General features: G+C 39.1%; 1 long non-coding RNA gene across 1 annotated transcript in view; it reads right to left on the reverse strand.

Moving 5' to 3' along the window:
* The window catches only part of LOC306650047, a 162,604-nt gene that overhangs the window by 4,902 nt on the left and 140,359 nt on the right, over positions 1–17,343 (reverse strand). The window contains exon 6 of the long non-coding RNA XR_013760793.1: positions 5,544–5,829. This is a non-coding gene — a long non-coding RNA (uncharacterized lncRNA). The remainder of the gene's footprint in view (positions 1–5,543; positions 5,830–17,343) is intronic.

The following is a 17,343-nucleotide window of genomic DNA, read 5'->3' on the forward strand; positions in this document are numbered from 1 at the left end:
AAACTATGTGAAACATTCTCATGGAAGGTTTAGATCTCATTGAGTCAGATCCACACAGAGTGGTATATTCACACCAAATCTTTTCTTCTCTGTGCTCATTCCCCAATCTTTCCACCCTGCTTTCTTCCACCCCTTGTAGGTAACCAATAACACTCCTTCCTGGTTTATTCTGTCTGTATTACTTATAAACAAATGAACAGATATAGGTATATGCTTTTAATATTCTATGCTTTCTTATGTGGAATATTCTTTGTACATTGTTTTTTTTTTCACTTAAGAATATCTTAGAAAATCAGTACCCAGCCTTTTGTTCTTTTTTTTTTATAGAGTGCTACAGACATTTAGACTCTCTCCAATATTTTGCAACTATAAATATTGCTTCCATGAATAATTGTGTGCACATGTATTTTTCTATCATTGGGAGTGTATTTTAGGTTGGATTTCTAAAATGGAATTGCTGGGTCAAACAGTAAATGCAGATATAACTTTAAAAGGTATTGATTTCATTCCCAAAAGTTTGGGTCAGTTTAATTTCCTACCAGCAAGATATGTGAAACTTCATTTGTTTATTTCATTCACATACACCTTTACCAGCAGAATATGTTCTAAAAGTTACTTTATCAAATCCAATAAGCAAGAAATGGTCTCTCAGCATTGCTTTGTTTCCCTCTAAATATGAGTCTGAAAAACTTTCATACGTTTAAGGGTCATTTTTAATGTCATTATTGTAAATTAAATTATCTATTCATGAATGCAGAATCCAGAAACAGAAATGGCCAAAAGACTTTTAGATCTGGCTCCAAGGTTGTTTGGACCTAACCCTCCAAACCGAGCTCCAGACCTGGTGACCTTAGACTTGCATGCTTTCTCAGCCCTATCCACACAACCAGCATGCTGGGCAAACAGAATTCTATTCTTTGCAGCGCTGTCTATGACCTCGATCCTGCAGGTTCATTGGTGTCCTGACCAGGCTGTGTCATCAGAGAGTCCAAGGTCATGGTTATTTTTAGGTTTCCTGTGTCAATAAAAATAATTTTTGCAGATGCTTAAGAGTAAGCGCTGTGTTTGATGTAGAAATCATGAAGTTAACAATTAACATGAGCTCTGAGTATCTTAACATTTGAGTTTCAGTTTTTAGTCCTCATGTCTCATGCTGGGAAAAGTCATTCAACTCCCCATTTGACAAAGGTCAGAGCCAAACGACCCCATGACTGATGATTTTGTGTTCCAGATCATTGTGAATTCTTCTACTTCTCTGTTTGCAAAAGGAAAAGGGACTTTTCCTGAGTTTCATTTGAATGAATCACATTTAACAGCTCTTTGGAGGAAAAAAAAAATCAATCTTGTAAATTACAAGCACTGCCTGGGGATCCGCACTTAAGCATCAATTACGTGTATGTGGTCAGGTCAGAAATGGAGCTGGATTTGATCCATTGAGGTTAAACCTTCAGCAAAGAGAGCATTTCTACCACTGTCTTTTTTTCAATGCTACGTCAGTAAGAAATGGATTGTCTGAACAAGTCATTACTGTTTCTTAATCTCAACATTTTCTGACACATATTGTCTTTTTTTGATTTTCTAAGAGATTGTTGTTTAATTTAGCACCATTATCATACTAAAAAATGAAATATCTTCCTTTGTTTATAGTCTCCAAGGCTGGAAGAAAAGCAAAGCAGTATAAGCCTAAGTAAGGCTTATACTAAATAAGGTGCAGTGGGCACCTATAAAAGCTGGGCTTCCTCTCCACATGAGAGATCTCACACGACCAAGAACCCCAGCCTGACACCTACAAATCATTCTTTCATAGAACCTCTCTATTTGTTACTTATGAGACTAAGAACAATTGACCTATACATTGGGGTCCCCCTTGCCCTACAATGCTCATTAGTGCATCTATAATTTGGAAAAGAGTAACTAAGGGGAGTCTATCACTGATGTCAGATAACCTTCAAGGTCTTGTTTGTACTATCACTATATTTCTGTACACTTAAATCCATGATGCTCCAAATAAGGACCATGAACTATAAACTCAAGCTCCTTTTTCACCACAGTCTTGGTTAATCATCTCAAAAGCTCTTTGGTGTGTGTGGTGATCCCCTGACTTAGACATACACAAAAATGTTTCAAATCTTTCACTTGCTATACCAGGTGATATTACTGGTGACTTTCCAAGGCCTTTATAGGGCAGATGGGATGAGTTAGAAACATATCAGTTTTGAATGTTTCATGGAAAACAACTTCTGTTGGAACTCCCTGGCATACCAAAATTGCTCAATATTTAGTGAAATAAGGAGTTTATTTTGGAAGGAATTCCAGCTCGAGTGACCAGTTTCCTATTTGCAAACTTTTCAAAATTTTATCAGGGGCAATGGCTTAACCATTAATAGGAAAAACACAGGCTTCTTCTCTAATTCTGTGATTCTCTCATTCAACTTGGCCAACCACAGGTATGATGGCTCAGTGCCCACCAAGACATTCTGACACTCTTCTAGGTTATATGTTGAAAACAATAACTTCAATTGTTTCAAATAAAGAAACCAAAGTCAGCATATACATATCCTCATAAATACACACATGCTTTCTTCCACATATACACTCACTGCAAGCATGAATACCAATGCCTTTTCTAACATAATAAATGTCCCTTTCAGCTCTTCTCTCTCTACTGGTTCCTATTTCAGAGCCACACCACAGTTTCTTTGTGTCCTAAGTCCACAGGAAGCATCCCAAGCATTCTTGCAAGCCCTGTGGTTTGGCTCATGCAGCTGGGAATAAAAGGTCCCTTGAATACAAATGGCAATGTTGCATTCTACCAGCTGCCATCCAAGGGTAGCACACATCAAGAAGTTCATATTTTGTACTGCTGCTTTTTGCACTGAGCGAAGGATGAGAGAAAATATTCTTGCTGGAGAATGCGTTTGGTCTGATTGATGAGGGGAAGAAGCAGGATTTTTTTTTTAATGATCCTCTGGGGCATGTTAAGAGTTTGACATTGACTTTTAACTACCAGGAATATCTGAACTTCTACGCAAGGTTATATCTGAATTTTGAAAATAAAAGAATTTGAAAAAAACAGTTCTGATTACATGGAGCTACTATTTTCCAGCTTTCAAGAACTGTAAAGTGCATTGTTAACAGCAGTGGGTTAGGTCCTCTGCTATTAATGGAGGCCAGAAAAAAACATTTTGGGAAAGGTCAGTGGGATTAACTGGAGCTTCAGGAAGTGACCAACTATATTTACAGTCCTAGGATGGTACATATTTCAGTTTTCCACACAAAGAATGCTTTCTTTCTGCTTTTGACATGTCACTAAGGCGAGGTGGATAAATTCTGAAAGACTCACAGACAGATTTGTTGCCGAATTGTAAATCCAAACTTACATGTCATGAATTTCATTACTCTATCTCTCATTCCACCGGAACAGCCCATGGCACGAAGCACCCTTTGCCCAGCATAATCACACTGAACACAAAGCCTTCATAGAATTTTATGGAATAAAAGAATGGATGTTGAACTTTGTTGTTGTTTTTTTTTGTTTTTTTTTCCCTTTCTTCTTGAGCTATGTGCATTTGAAATAGGCACGCATACTCAGGAAGCTAAGCACCTGAGGAAGTTACTAGTGATGTAGAAACAAAACTTTTCACCCCTGGGTGGTGAATATGAATCTGGACTGAGTCACTGGTGATCAAGAGGAGATTGATGAGCTGTGTGTTTTCTGTGAAAATAAACCCTCCCCACTGGTAGTTACCACTTGACATATCATTACACTGGTGGTCACAAAATCCCACAAGTGAAAGGGAACTTATAGACAAAGTAGTCTAACTTCCTCATTGTGTAAGTGTCAAAAACAAGACCAGGAGAAGACAAATGACTTGCTCAAAGTTATGGGGGTACTGATGTCAAATCTGAGGCTAACGTTAAATTTTCCTGACTCTTTATCTACTACTTGATCTCATTAAAAGTCTTCAACATTTTATTGAATGCTAAATGGAGGTAATGGATTCTTTCTTCTAAATGCATGAGATATCTTTTGCCAAGTAAAAATAGTTTACTTAGGTGGGAAATGAACAGAATGATTGGGTAATATGTGGATAAAAGGTTAGGGGAAAAAAAATCTTCATGGTACCCAGGTGAATGATGCAGTGAGGCTGCACATTGCACTCACTTATGGAAGGGTTCTGCTAATCCATTGCTATGTAACACACCACCAAAAAAACTTAGTAGCTGACAACAAAGGTCTTTTACAGATTTTACCATTGTGAGAGACAGGAATTTGAGCAGGAGTAACCATGTAGCCCTCCAGGCAGTATCAATCGGAATCACTCAGTGGTATTTAGCTGGCAACTGAACTGGTTTGGAGAATCCAATATGGCTTCCCTCATATGATTTTTGCCTTTATAGGAGCAAATGGAAGTCTGGACTCGCCTGGTCTCTTCTTCTCGTCATGTCTTCTCAGGGAATATTTGCATAGTCTTCTTCTATGGCAAATTTTTCACATGGTAGCTCAAGAGTAAGGTAGAAAATACCACTCCTTTAATTTATTTAACAGTGCTTGGGGTTGAACCCAGGTAGGCAGGTACTCTACCACTGAGATACATCCCCAGCCCTGCCCCTCCTTTTAAAGATTAGGTCCCTTCTGACCCAGCATTGCTGCTGCCTTCACTATTGGTCAATGCTATCAGGCTTCCAGGCCCACAAGGAGGGGAAATAAATCCCACCTTCCAGGGGTTAGAGGTATCAAAGAATTTGTGACCACTTTAATCTGCTACAGTTCATCTTCTATTCACCAATTTTCTGTATTACTTCCATATGCAAAATACACTCACCCCTTCCCACAATCCCCAAGAACTTCATCTCGTTACAGCAATAGACTCAGACTGAAAATCCAGAATCTCACCTTCTAAATCTTGCCCAGGTAAAAAATGAGTCTACTCAGGTATGATTCTTCAAATACAGTTTGTTTTGATTTGAAAACTTATAAACTAAGGAGCCAAGTTATCTGCCCCATGTATCCAATAGAGATAGACAAATGCAATAAGCATTCAAGTTCAAAACCAAGAGAGGGTCATCAGAAGTCACAGAGTTACTTATCCATATCAATTCTGAAATACAATTGGGCACATATTACCAATTCCTCATATTTTTATTGGTTCCCATGGTAAATCTAATGGGTGACCAGGGTTTGAAACCTCTGACAGGGAGTTCACATGGCACCTTTAACGTTAAAAGAAGGAAAAGGAGAAGGAGGAGGAGGAGGAGGAGGAAGAGAAGGAAGAAAAAAAAAATCATTTAAAAAGTTTGAGTGTGTTCTGTAGTAGTGGTTCCCATTTCCTTTTGGATCTTTTTTGGAAATGAAAATTTCTTTTCTCTTTCCCAACCTCCTGTATTAGTGTTCTCTAGAGGAAAAGAACCAATAGGAAATATACAAATATTATACACACACATACACATATGTATGTATAGGCATATATATATAGAGATAAATATATGGGTATAATTATAGACACATAGTTATCAAAAGCAAATTTATTAAATTAGCTCACATTAGAGGCTGAATGGTCCCACAGTGACCATCTGCAAGCTGAAGAGCCAGAGAAACCAGGAAGCACTCAGTCCAAGAAACTGGAGTCTCAGAATAAGAGGGACAAATGATGCAGTCCCACTTCAAGGCTGAGTCTGGAAGCTCCTGAACAGTCACTGATGTGGGTCCACCTTCCAAGACTGAAGAAGCTGGAGTCTGATGTTCACCAGTGATGGCAACAGCAAAAATCACACCCACTGAGGGAGAAGTGAGTTTGTGGGCACTGGTGGGCTTCTTCTCCTTCCACTCTTTAAAAAAAATGTTTTTTGCAATTGCAGAGTGGTATTCAGTTAACAGAACAATTATTTCATATAAGCTGTGTCAGAGGCAACTGAAAGTAAAAAGCTACTGTCTCCGTATATAGCTAATTTGTGCTGTGCACTAAAAAGAACCTGCTTTAAATGTTCATGCCAATTTACAACCCCCCTACTGTACCAGGTAAGGTTAATGGTTATTGAAAATGCCACCAGGACACAGGGCTATCTAAAGACACATTAGAGAGTGTGTTAACTATACAAAACAAGAAAGAAAGAAAGAAAAAGAAAGAAAGAAAGAAAGAAAGAAAGAAAGAAAGAAAGAAAGAAAGAAAGAAAGAAAGAAAGAAAGAAAGAAAGAAAACTGTACAGTTTAAAAACAAATCTTACACAGTCTTACATTCCTTTTTTTTTTTTTCTTTAAAAGTAGTGAGTTGTACACAGAAGGGTTAAATGCTTTATAGACCAAACAAAACAAAACAAAAAACTGCACTAGAACCAATTTATTCATTATCATCTTCTTCATCATCTTCTTCAACTTCCTCCTCCTGCTCTTCACCTTCCTCATCTTCCTTCTTTTTCTTGCTTTTTTCAGCCTTGACAACTCCTTTGTTCACCGCATCAGGTTTTCCTTCAGCTCAGGAGGCAGCAATATCCTTTTCACAGTTTTCTTCAGCTCAGCAGCTTTCTTTTTGTAAGGCTGCCTGTCATCTGCAGCAATGTTATTCCACATCTCTCCCAGTTTCTTTGCAACATTACCAATGGAAAGGCTGGAATGTTCTCCTTTGATTTTTGAGCAATACTCAGAACAGAACAAGAAGTTCAACAGAGGTCTCTTGGAATATGTTGGGATCCTTGAACTTTGTTTTGTTTCCCCTTTAGGAGGGATATAGGTTTCCCCTTTAGGAGGGATATAGGTTTCCCCTTTAGGAGGGATATAGGTTTTCACTTCTCTCTCATAACAGGCCTTGTCCGCCTCCACTGTCTTCAAATTTTCCTTTCTCTTAATGGATCTTGTCTTCCTCCTGTCTGAGCACTTCTTAGAAGACTCTGAGAAGTTGACTGAAGCATCTGGGTGGTTTTTCTTGGGCTCCTCCTGGCTAATTTGCACAGAGAATGCACATGATGACATTTAGCCTCTCAGCTTCTTAGGATCTCCTTTGCCCAAGTTTAGTTGGTTTTCCTCAGCAAGGCACAGAATTGCCCAGTGCCCATCCAGAACTCACTTGCCCCAGTGCTGTCTCCTTCCACTTTGTGCTCCTTCTGGATCCCCTGTCTATTGGATACTGCCACCCACATTCAGGTAGGTCTTTCCCTCTCAGGTCCCTGACGCACAAGCCAATCATCTTTGTAAACACGATCACAGACACATCTAGAAGTGAGCTTTACTAATTTCCTAGATACCTCTCAATCCAATCAGGTTGATGATCAAGATTAACCATCACACCTCCTGAACCCAAATCCGTTTTAACAAATCCTACCTTCCCCAAATGATTCCCATGCCACTAACAGTTCAGATCTGCTGGACTGAATTCTTTTTAAAAACTTGATTTTATGAATTTTTAAAGAATGTGGTAGCATTGCACATTCAGTGGTATGCTGGTAGATGTTTAATAACTAGCTCTTTGGAAAAGAAAAATGTTTGATTTATAGAGAATGCCAATTTCTATTTCGTAGATATTCCCACCATGGCTGATGTCAAGCTTAGCACAACACAGAAAAACTTGCAAAGTTCCTGAAAATACACAATCACCCCTTGTGAGACAGCACAAGCTAAATGACATATCATTCTATTCTAGTTTATGGTCATGTCTGATATAGAGTAGCAAAACCCAATAAGAACAGAGGATCAGGAGCTTCAAAGTAAAACTATCTTGGTTGAGAATTCTAATTCTACTAGTTACAACACATGACCCTCAACAAGCTGGTTTCCTGTCTCAATTTCTGTGTATGTAAAATGGGGATAATAATAATTGCCACTGCCTGGGGTTAAGTTTACCCTTTCTTTGCAATCAGGTATTCCAAGAGACCTATTTGCTTCTTCCTGTAAGACTCTTCACACACTCACAATTTGTCTGCTTTCCTCAAATGTCTGTGAGCTGCGTGAAGTCAAATAGTTCCTTTCTCCTTTGGTTTCATATCCCCAGTGATCAGCAAGGGGTCTGGAATATACTAAAGTGCTCATTAACCATGTGTTGACCAAACAAAAGAACACATGTGCTCAATTCTCTTTTAATGATACTCGGCTACAAGATGGTAGATACTCTAGGGAGCCTCTACTACCCAACTGGAACTAGCTCTGAGATAAACCCATTTTTCCATCCTGCTATAAGCTCTGCTAATACAGGATCCTGAGCCTCAAGGGAAAAAACAATATACCTGCCAGGTCTCAGAAAGCAACTACTCTAACTTTCCTAACTCAACAAAAAATCATATTTTATTATTTGACTAGAAACTTAGACTCCAGTGTGTGAAGAGAGAAAAAAAATTTAAATAAAAATTGGTAATTATCAGTTGTTCCATACTCCAGTAAGCTAATTGGAGTCCAGATTCAATTTTCCTGTGGTCATTTCAGTCTATGAAATTTTGTTCTGTCAGCTCTAAGACTGTGAAATGAAGCAAGAGGACACAAAGCTGGGTGTCAAACCCCATCCATAACAGCCTTGAAGCCAGATCCTCATTACCAGTTCAATGTTCAAAGAGGATGGTAATACAGAAGTCTTGAAGTTCAAGGGAAAGTTCTCCTCAGTAACTGAGCCCTCTCTGATGGGGGAGCTACAGTGATCCTAAACTCTGGGCTCAGTTGTTCCACTCCCACACTGCCAATGTACCTAGCATCTCTTGTCTTACTTGGTACTGCTTACTTCCATTACAAATCAGTTACCCCTGTGCATTTATTCAGCAAATATCTATTGAAATCAAATTTTGTAGACCCTAAGTAACATACATATGCATATGTGTGTGTGTGTGTATATACATACATATGCATATGTGTATGCATATGTATATACAAACACACATACATGTGTGTGTGCATACACACATATACACATATATACTTAACTACACATACATATTTAGTCCCATATGTAGAGGAGTTTGCAATCCACTTTAAAACATTTTGCATATAAACAATAATCGTACAAGGTAGAAAGTAATGTGATACTAGTAATATCAACAAAAATCAGAGAATTTTGAGGGAGCAGTATCCAATTCCAGCTCATACTGGGGAGAGGACCTTGCAGGTAGAATGGAGAAGATAGAGGTGAGTATAGGTGAAGGATACAGGGCACAGGCACATGGAGATGATGTGAACAGAATGGTAAGGCTGAGATGCAGCTTGACCTGACAGAAGACAGGGGGGAAAGGATAAAAACAACATTGAGACATCTTAAATTCCAGGCTAAGGTACAAGGAAAGTAGAAGGTGTTTTACTATGAAACAAAAATCATGGCAAATAATTCAAGAGAAGTCACTGAGGAGCAATGACGGCAGAGACAATAGATAAATCAGGATACCTCTTGGGAAGTTATTTTAATAATCCAGAAACAGAGGTCTTATTTGAGCAAGAGTGTTAACAGACTTGAGACTGGATTTGGACAGCAAGATAGAGGAGAAAGTCAACATGACTCTGAAGTTCAGGGTCTAGGGTGGGAGGAAAATCCAACACTCATCCAATACACCATCATGACGCTCTCGCTGTGTGCAGCCACTACACTCAGTATTCAGTGCCGAAATGCTTCCGATGGAGCTTATACCTAGTAAGGGATCAGACATTACACTGAGACTGAAAGGAAAATGAGGTGATGACTATGCATAGAATGTGGTTGAAGGAGGAGGGACAGGGGACACCCCCTAGGGAAAGGAATCTGTAGCAGGTCCTGAGACCTTAAAGAGGATGGTGATTAAATGGAACATGGCAATCAGAAAAGAGAGTGAGTTTGGGGCATACTACAGATGAGGGGCCAGTGAGCATCCAGAAAACAGCAAGGTAGTTGCCAGAAGGTGAAGGCATAGGACTTGTGCCTTCAAGGAGTGAAGTGAGGTAGTGCATTTGGCCAGTTACCAAGTGAAGGAATGGAAGATGAATGGGCACATGAGATACAGAGATTGGACAAAGCAGAGAATCCTGCAGTGTGCAAGGTCAGCCCTGGGAATCCTCAGGTATTCTGGCCTAGCCACTGAAGAGCAGATCGAGGTGATGGAGGATAGAGAACTGAGGAGTTCAAGTGGAGATTCCAAGGGCTCAGATAATTGGTCAAGAGCCAAGACCTGGTCAGGAAATGAGATTGGGTAGCAGCATCCAACTCACCCAAAGTCATATCCAGTGCTCAAAAGCCTGGGCTGCACTGTTTGGTGCCAACAAGGGCAAAGGACATAAGCTTGGAAAAGAAAAGGAGGGAAGGGCTGGGGGCAAATGCTACCCAAGCTGACACAGATACAGAGCGCCCTAGGGGTGAAGACCATAGACCGGATCCTGTATTTCAGCTGTTTTGTATGAAAGCTAGTCCTGCCAAGTCCAAACACACCACATGCTCACAGAAAACGCTGACCTTTTGTTCTCCTGGGAGTGAGTAGAGCAGGGCTAGGCAAGGGAGTAGTCCTGGAGAAATCTACAGCTGAACGGATGGCTCAGAAAGGCTAGGAGTGAGAGGACAGCTGCTCCTTCTCACTTTTCCTTCCTGTTTTTGGAGATCCTTTCTTTTCCCATAAGTTTTATTGATTGTTGCTAAAGAGCAACACAACACATGCCTACTCTTACACTTATAAGAAGAAGAAACAGGAATTCCTTTTTGGAACACTGTTATAGACAACATTATTACAGGGAGACATTTTAGCATGTGCTGCCGTGGGACTCCTGAAGAGAAGGATATACCAAAAGGGACACATCCTGCAAAGTGAGGCCATTTTCTGGAATGTGTTTGGGTACAGACAGGAGGTTGACAAAAATGGGGGCCTCTGCCCTCCGCTGAGGCAAAGTGACATGCAGCCTATAATTCCCACAGTCTCTCTGGCTTTAAGATTCTCTCCACTCCTTCCATGCTGGTCAAAGAAGGGAATTTAAGTGATTGATTTTGCCACATTTGCCATTTTTCACTTATTCTGGTGATAATTCTTACAGAAACCCTAGAAAATAACTTTACCAAATACTTATTTACCTACATCCACATGTGGACTCGGGAGGTTAATCTGTTACCCAATGAAACAAAAATGTTCTATTTTCACATTTCTTCTGAAATGTAATCAGTGGCTTCCCCCAGCCCCTTGCCCCTGAACTATTGTTCTTTCACTTCCCAGAAGACGAGAAAAAGGATGCTGCCATCTTTCCAAGACCTCATCAGGGTTATTTCCCTTCTCAATAAAGTAGGTGCTCTGTAGTTTGAACCTAATCAACTGCTGCCCAATTTTTCAATTGTCTAAACCACATTTCATAGAATTTACTGATACATATATAATGCTGAAAAAAAGGCACACATTATTTCACATACAATGAGTTCTTTCTCTAAAAAGGTAACATTTTGTGCTCAAGAAGTACGTATTTTATTTTTTTAAATTTTCCCATATTAAGTGCCAACAGAGTGCTGGATACCTATTTACACAGGAATATTCCAACTCTCCAGATGTAAGTAAACTTACTGCTAAAGCCTTAAGAAGTGGCTAGTAAGAATGGCAAGGGAGAAGTAAACAAGTTAGATTAAGAGGAAATTGGTGAAGTCAGCTTTGCCACTGTTGATACAAAAGAAAAAGGTATATCCCAGATCCTTTGCTGGTCCAGGGAGACAAGACCAAACCACGGAACCTTAGAAGACTCCTGGGACTCAGCAAGAGGAGTACTTGTCTGGGAGGGTCTGGGAGAGGGGAGATGAATCACTAGGAAGGGCTGTCCATTAAAAAGCAAAAAGAAGATAGTTGGTCCAAAGTCAAAAGAGAGGTGAGCCACGTCAGGAGCTCAGTTCCAAGACTCCGTCCACAGGCAAGAGGAGCTATAACAGAGATGAGCTGAAGCTGCTCTGTGACAGCTTTGTAGACCCAGAGGGCAGCAGTGTGTGGCGTCTTCACATGGCCACAGCTGTGTGCTTGGACACTTGTGGGAATGTGGGGGGAAGTGGTAGCTCCCAGAAGGAACTGGTTTATCTTGATCTTATAAAGTGACCCAATTCTGATATTCATGTGCTGAATGAGAATAAACCAAATAACTCCAGAACCCCAGGGGCCTGGCACAACAGGTTTCTAGCTCATTCACACTGCAGATCCAAAGTAGGTTGGCAGAGAGCTCTGCTAGGAACATGGCTCAGGGGCCAGACTGACAAAGCCTTCATCTCATTGTGAGTTTCCACGACCCCAGTGGTGAAAAGAGAGCTAAGGGAATTGCACAATAGGCCTTAAAGCTTAATCCCAGAAAAGATCCACATCAGTTCTATTCACATCTCCCTGGCCAAAGCAAATCATTTGGCCATGCCTAAATTTAAAAGGGCAGTGAAGTATAATCCTACCTGTCCCTGGAAGGAAATGTTTGTGAACAGCACAAACAACGTTCCACCCATGGAATGAACAGCTTACCCAGAGGATGTTCATCTGCCTACTCACTGTAGTGAAAATCTTCTCAATAGAAGTGAGGGTGGATGTGGGAAGGACAGTGGAATGAATCAGACATTATTACCCTATGTGCATATATGTCACATGACTGGTGTAATTCTACATCATGTACAACCAGAAAAATGAGAAGTTATGCTCCATTTATGTATGTCAGAATGCATTCTACTGTTCTGTATAACTAATTAGAACAAATAAATATATACATGCATATGTATGATATATATAAAACATACTAACTTGCATGTTATTTTGAAAAATTGGGATCATATTTTAAGCACTCGACTATTTAATTTGCTATGATCACCAAAGATGTAAATTTGTATTTTAAAAGTTTCTCTAATTTTACATGTTTTTAAAAATTAATATGTACATATATTGCCATTATGTGGGGGAAAAAAAGAATACAAAATGGCTTGAAAACCCAACTGCCTGCTTGATTTCATGTCTTCATTGAAACATTGCCCAAATATGAAATGAAAAGATTCAGATATAAAACATATTTTAACTCTCAAATGTCAATCTTATTGCAGTAAATCATTCCATGGTAAATTTTCCATGGATAATGCTTCCCAGAACACTTGAGTAGTTTCCTCTCATCTTCTCTTACTTCACTCTGTTAATTTCCCTCATAGAATTTATCATCATTTGTAATCATTGACTTTTCTATGTACTTGTTCATTAAAGAATTTTCAACAGATTATATGTTTAAGTTTTGTACTAAGCATATCACAGTGGATTTAATATACATATCATTCCCTAAATAGCCTTTACATAATGAGCGCCCATTACATAATGAGTGCTCAATAAATCATTACTGCTACTGCTGATGATAATAATAAGAGGTAATTTTTTTTTTCAAAACCATTTAGAGAAATAGCAAACAGACTCATGTGTGTCAACAGAGCCTGAATTAATTCAAAGCACATTTTCAGCTTTATGATGACAATGTATAATTTAAATAAGTAAATTGTTTAAGGTATGTGAATTATATATCAACAAAACTGTTAAAATTTTTTTAAAGAAAAGGGAGAACAAAAGAAAGGAAGCCTCAGAGAACTGTTCTAGCCTTTCTAAGTGTGAAGGGGAAAGGGTTGTGTGAGAGACAGCTATGGGATGGGTGAGGCCAGCTGGTGTAGAACCTCTCTCCTGTTACAGACCTGCAGCATTATCCAGAGCAAAGAGAAGCCTGAAGGTGTGGGCTGCCTCCCACGTGCTGTAGGACTCCTCCAGATGTGTGGGCAAATGATGTTCAGAACTTGACCTCTTATTCAACAGCTTTACCAAACATAAGGCAGAAACTGCATGGAAATAGCCTCAACTGGTATTGACCATGCCCTAGTTTGTGGCCACTCTTCCCATATTGCTATATCAGGTGACAGATGTGGCACTTCCATTTACCAGAGTTTAAATATCAGAGAGGAAGTTTCTAATAGTATATAGACTCTAGACACTTAGGCTGTACAATTCTCTCCAAGTGCTTAATAGTTTCTAATTTATTTGCTATCAGGAAGTTCCCTGATAGCAAATCCATACCCAGATTTCTTTCCTAGATATAATATTTGAGCCTAATATTTTTCCTCACTCAATTCCTTTGCTCTCTTTTTCACCTGGTGAAATGGTGGTGATCTGGGGAGACTTGGGAGGGAATATCACAACCTTAATGAGTGCTTGGCTCTAGGATTGAGTCTCAAAGGACTGTACCCCTCAAAATCTGTTTTCAACTTCATTTGCTGCTGTCTGTGTTCCAAAACAGTCAGTTTTTCCTGATCCTTAAGCTCCAAATTTCTGGACTCTATTTTCCTTTTGTTTTCAAATCAGAAGAGCAAACCAGTTGTTGCATAATAAGCTTTTCCTCCTAAAACTTGGCAAAATATACCCCGTCAACTAGCACACAGTACTGACATTCTTTCATTGGTTTCTTTCCCTAAAATTATGAGATCAGTAGGCATTTTATCTACCTTACACATAAGTGATTTTTTTTCAGTGCAGAGGATCAAACCCAGAGCCTTACATGTGCTAAGTAGATATGTGCTCTATGACTGAGCTACTTCCCCAGTCCAATGACAACATTTTCTCCAAATGTTTTACCTTTGCAGCTCGTGGGTCTCCATCTCATTGGCCTTCAGTCTCAGTTTCCTGACTGCCCAACTCTTAAGATTGTACTGTATGTTCTAGGTTTTTGTTACTAAACCACTCCACATTCTTTACCATTTCTTGCATCAGTTCACATTAGCTGGTGTGACAATGTCAACTGAGTGACTTTGCGTAGGAGAAGTTAATTTCTCTCTTCTAAGTAATTCAAACAGCAGAACAGGGCCTCTGCTCCATGCAGTTATCAAAGGACTCAGACTGATAGAGGCTCTGCTGTTCACCTATACTTTACAAGGTTGCCTTGGCTGTTGTCAAGTAAACCAGAAAAAGTAAAGAGGATAGAGCCAGGGAAATGAACAGACTTCACTCACCATATTTTAGCCAAAACATAGCCACACCTAACACCAAGGGAAACTAAGGGACCAGGAAGGAAATCAATGGACTTAGGGATGGCTAGACAGTGTCTGAAGTCATTCTATTAATTCCAGAGACTTTTGACAGATCCAAACAAAAATATCAACAAAATCTCTATATATTTATTAAGAGACACACCTGAACAAAAACAGTGATGCAGAACAGTTAAAAATACAGACATGACAAAAGATATATCACAAACACACAAAAAAGAAAGCTGGTAGCCACATAAGCATCAGACAAAAAGTGTCAAGGTGAGTGACATTAAATAGAAAAAACACTTCAGGAAATGATAATGTCAAACTGTATAAAGTTAAAACTGGAAGTTTAAGGAAAAAGATGGTCAGAGACAGTATGAAGTAAAGACTTTTCCAGACCACTCTTTAGTTCTTGATAGATCAGGAAGCCAACAGAAAGACATAGAGTACTTAAATAATACACTTGATAAAATTAAATTATTGGACCTTCACATTGAGAGTGCACATTCACACCATTCCTTTTAGTGTGTGTAGAAATATATACTATTCATAGGTGCAAAGAAAACCTCACATTCTGAAAAGTGCAAACTATATAGGTCATGCTTCCTAATCACAGCAATGAAACTAGAAATAAGGAATATATTTAAACAAAAATTCACCCACCCACACACACACCCCAACTATAATCCTGAAACAAAAAATCCACTGTCTTAACTCTTGGGTCTAAACAATCAAAACAATTGTGCTATTTATATTCTTCAAGCTTCACAGAACAGAGACTCACTCAAACTTTCAAATTACGGGTGGATGAATTGGTAGATTAAATTGTAAGGATACATGAGTATTAGGGAGATGAAATCTAACAGGAATTTAACAGTGAGAGCCCCGTACTGGGCCATCCCCAATCTCAGCAGAAGGTGACCCGAGGGAGAGTCCAGAAGCCTAAGCGTGGATTCTGCTCCTGTGCTCAGCCATGAACTGACTCGTGAATTGACTGCTTCTTCCTGCATCCCAGACGCTCCCTTTCCATTTCTTATCTTTATGTCGGAGTTTGCTTTTTGATGAAATGCACCTGAAACACATCCCTTCATGACCTCTGATGTCTTGCACTGAAGGACTTTTCAATTCTGCTCTCCTGCTGTTGTCTTTTCCTCTATGTAATTCTCAATTCAAATTCCTTAAGAAAAGGGAATCTCATGAGTTATCACAGTCCTTGATTATGAGATTACACCTCAGTTCTCTGGTCAGTCCATGGACTGGCTGTTTTGGGGGGCTTGCTTACCCCTCATCCAATATGCAATGACTGATGGTAGGAGGAAACTAATGGCTTAAACCTGAATATCTAATGATTGTCCCTTCTACAAAGACAGGGGCTGAGAACTTCTAGTATCAGGTATTCTACTAGATACCAAGCATAACATAACACTATTCAGGTTTCTAAATTTCACCTTTATAGATGTAGAAAGAGAGTTACAATATAATGGTGAAAAATAAGATTATAAAAGAGGATGTACAAAATAATACGGCTTTGAAAAATGTGTTTATGCATAAGAAAAATGCTTAATAAAATATGAACATGTTTGACCATAGTTTTCTCTAGGTTATGATAGGTTTGGATAATTTTAACTTCTTCCTAAATATTTCTGACATATCTTTACATATTTAACACTGAGTATATACTGTTTTTTTAAAATAATCTGGATACTAAAGCTATTTTTGTTAGGAATGGAAAAATCATAAAATATGCATACCTTTTGACCTAGTAAATGTATTTCAAAGATCTCTATCACTATAGAATTGTACTCAAACATATTTTATAAAAACATTCAAAGTCCCTATCCCTGTTTTAGTCAGCTTTTTCACCATTGTGACCAAAAGACCTGATGAGAACAATAAGAGGAGGAAGAGTTTCTCTAGGGGCTCATGGTTTCAGAGGTCTCAGTCCATAGAAGGCCAGCTCCATTCCTTGGAGCTTGAGGTGAGGCAGAACATCATGTCAGAAGAAAATGGTGGAAGAAAGCTGTTCAGTATATCACATCAGGAAGCGAAGAGAGACACTTCACTTTCCAGGGACAAAATATATACTCCAAAGGCATGCCCCCAATGACCCACCTCCTCTAGTCACACCTTACCTGCCTTCAGTTACCACTCAGTTAATCCCTAACAGGAGATTAATTTTCTGATTGGATTAATGTTTTCATAACCCAATCCTTTCACTTCTAAACCTTCTTGCATTGTCATCTCATACATGAGCTTTTGGAGGACACGACTTATCTAAAACATAACACATCCCTTTCTGGAAGAAGAAGCTACTTACTCTTTTTGAGGATCTGTGGTTTCTCTACAAGTGTGACAAAAAAATAAACTTTCACAATTTCTTGGCTGTTCTTCAGACAATTTAGTAACAAAAGTTAACCTCTGACTTTGA

Source organism: Sciurus vulgaris (genome assembly GCF_902686455.1).
Source record: "Sciurus vulgaris genome assembly, chromosome: 2".
Classification (NCBI taxonomy): Eukaryota; Metazoa; Chordata; class Mammalia; order Rodentia; family Sciuridae; genus Sciurus; species Sciurus vulgaris.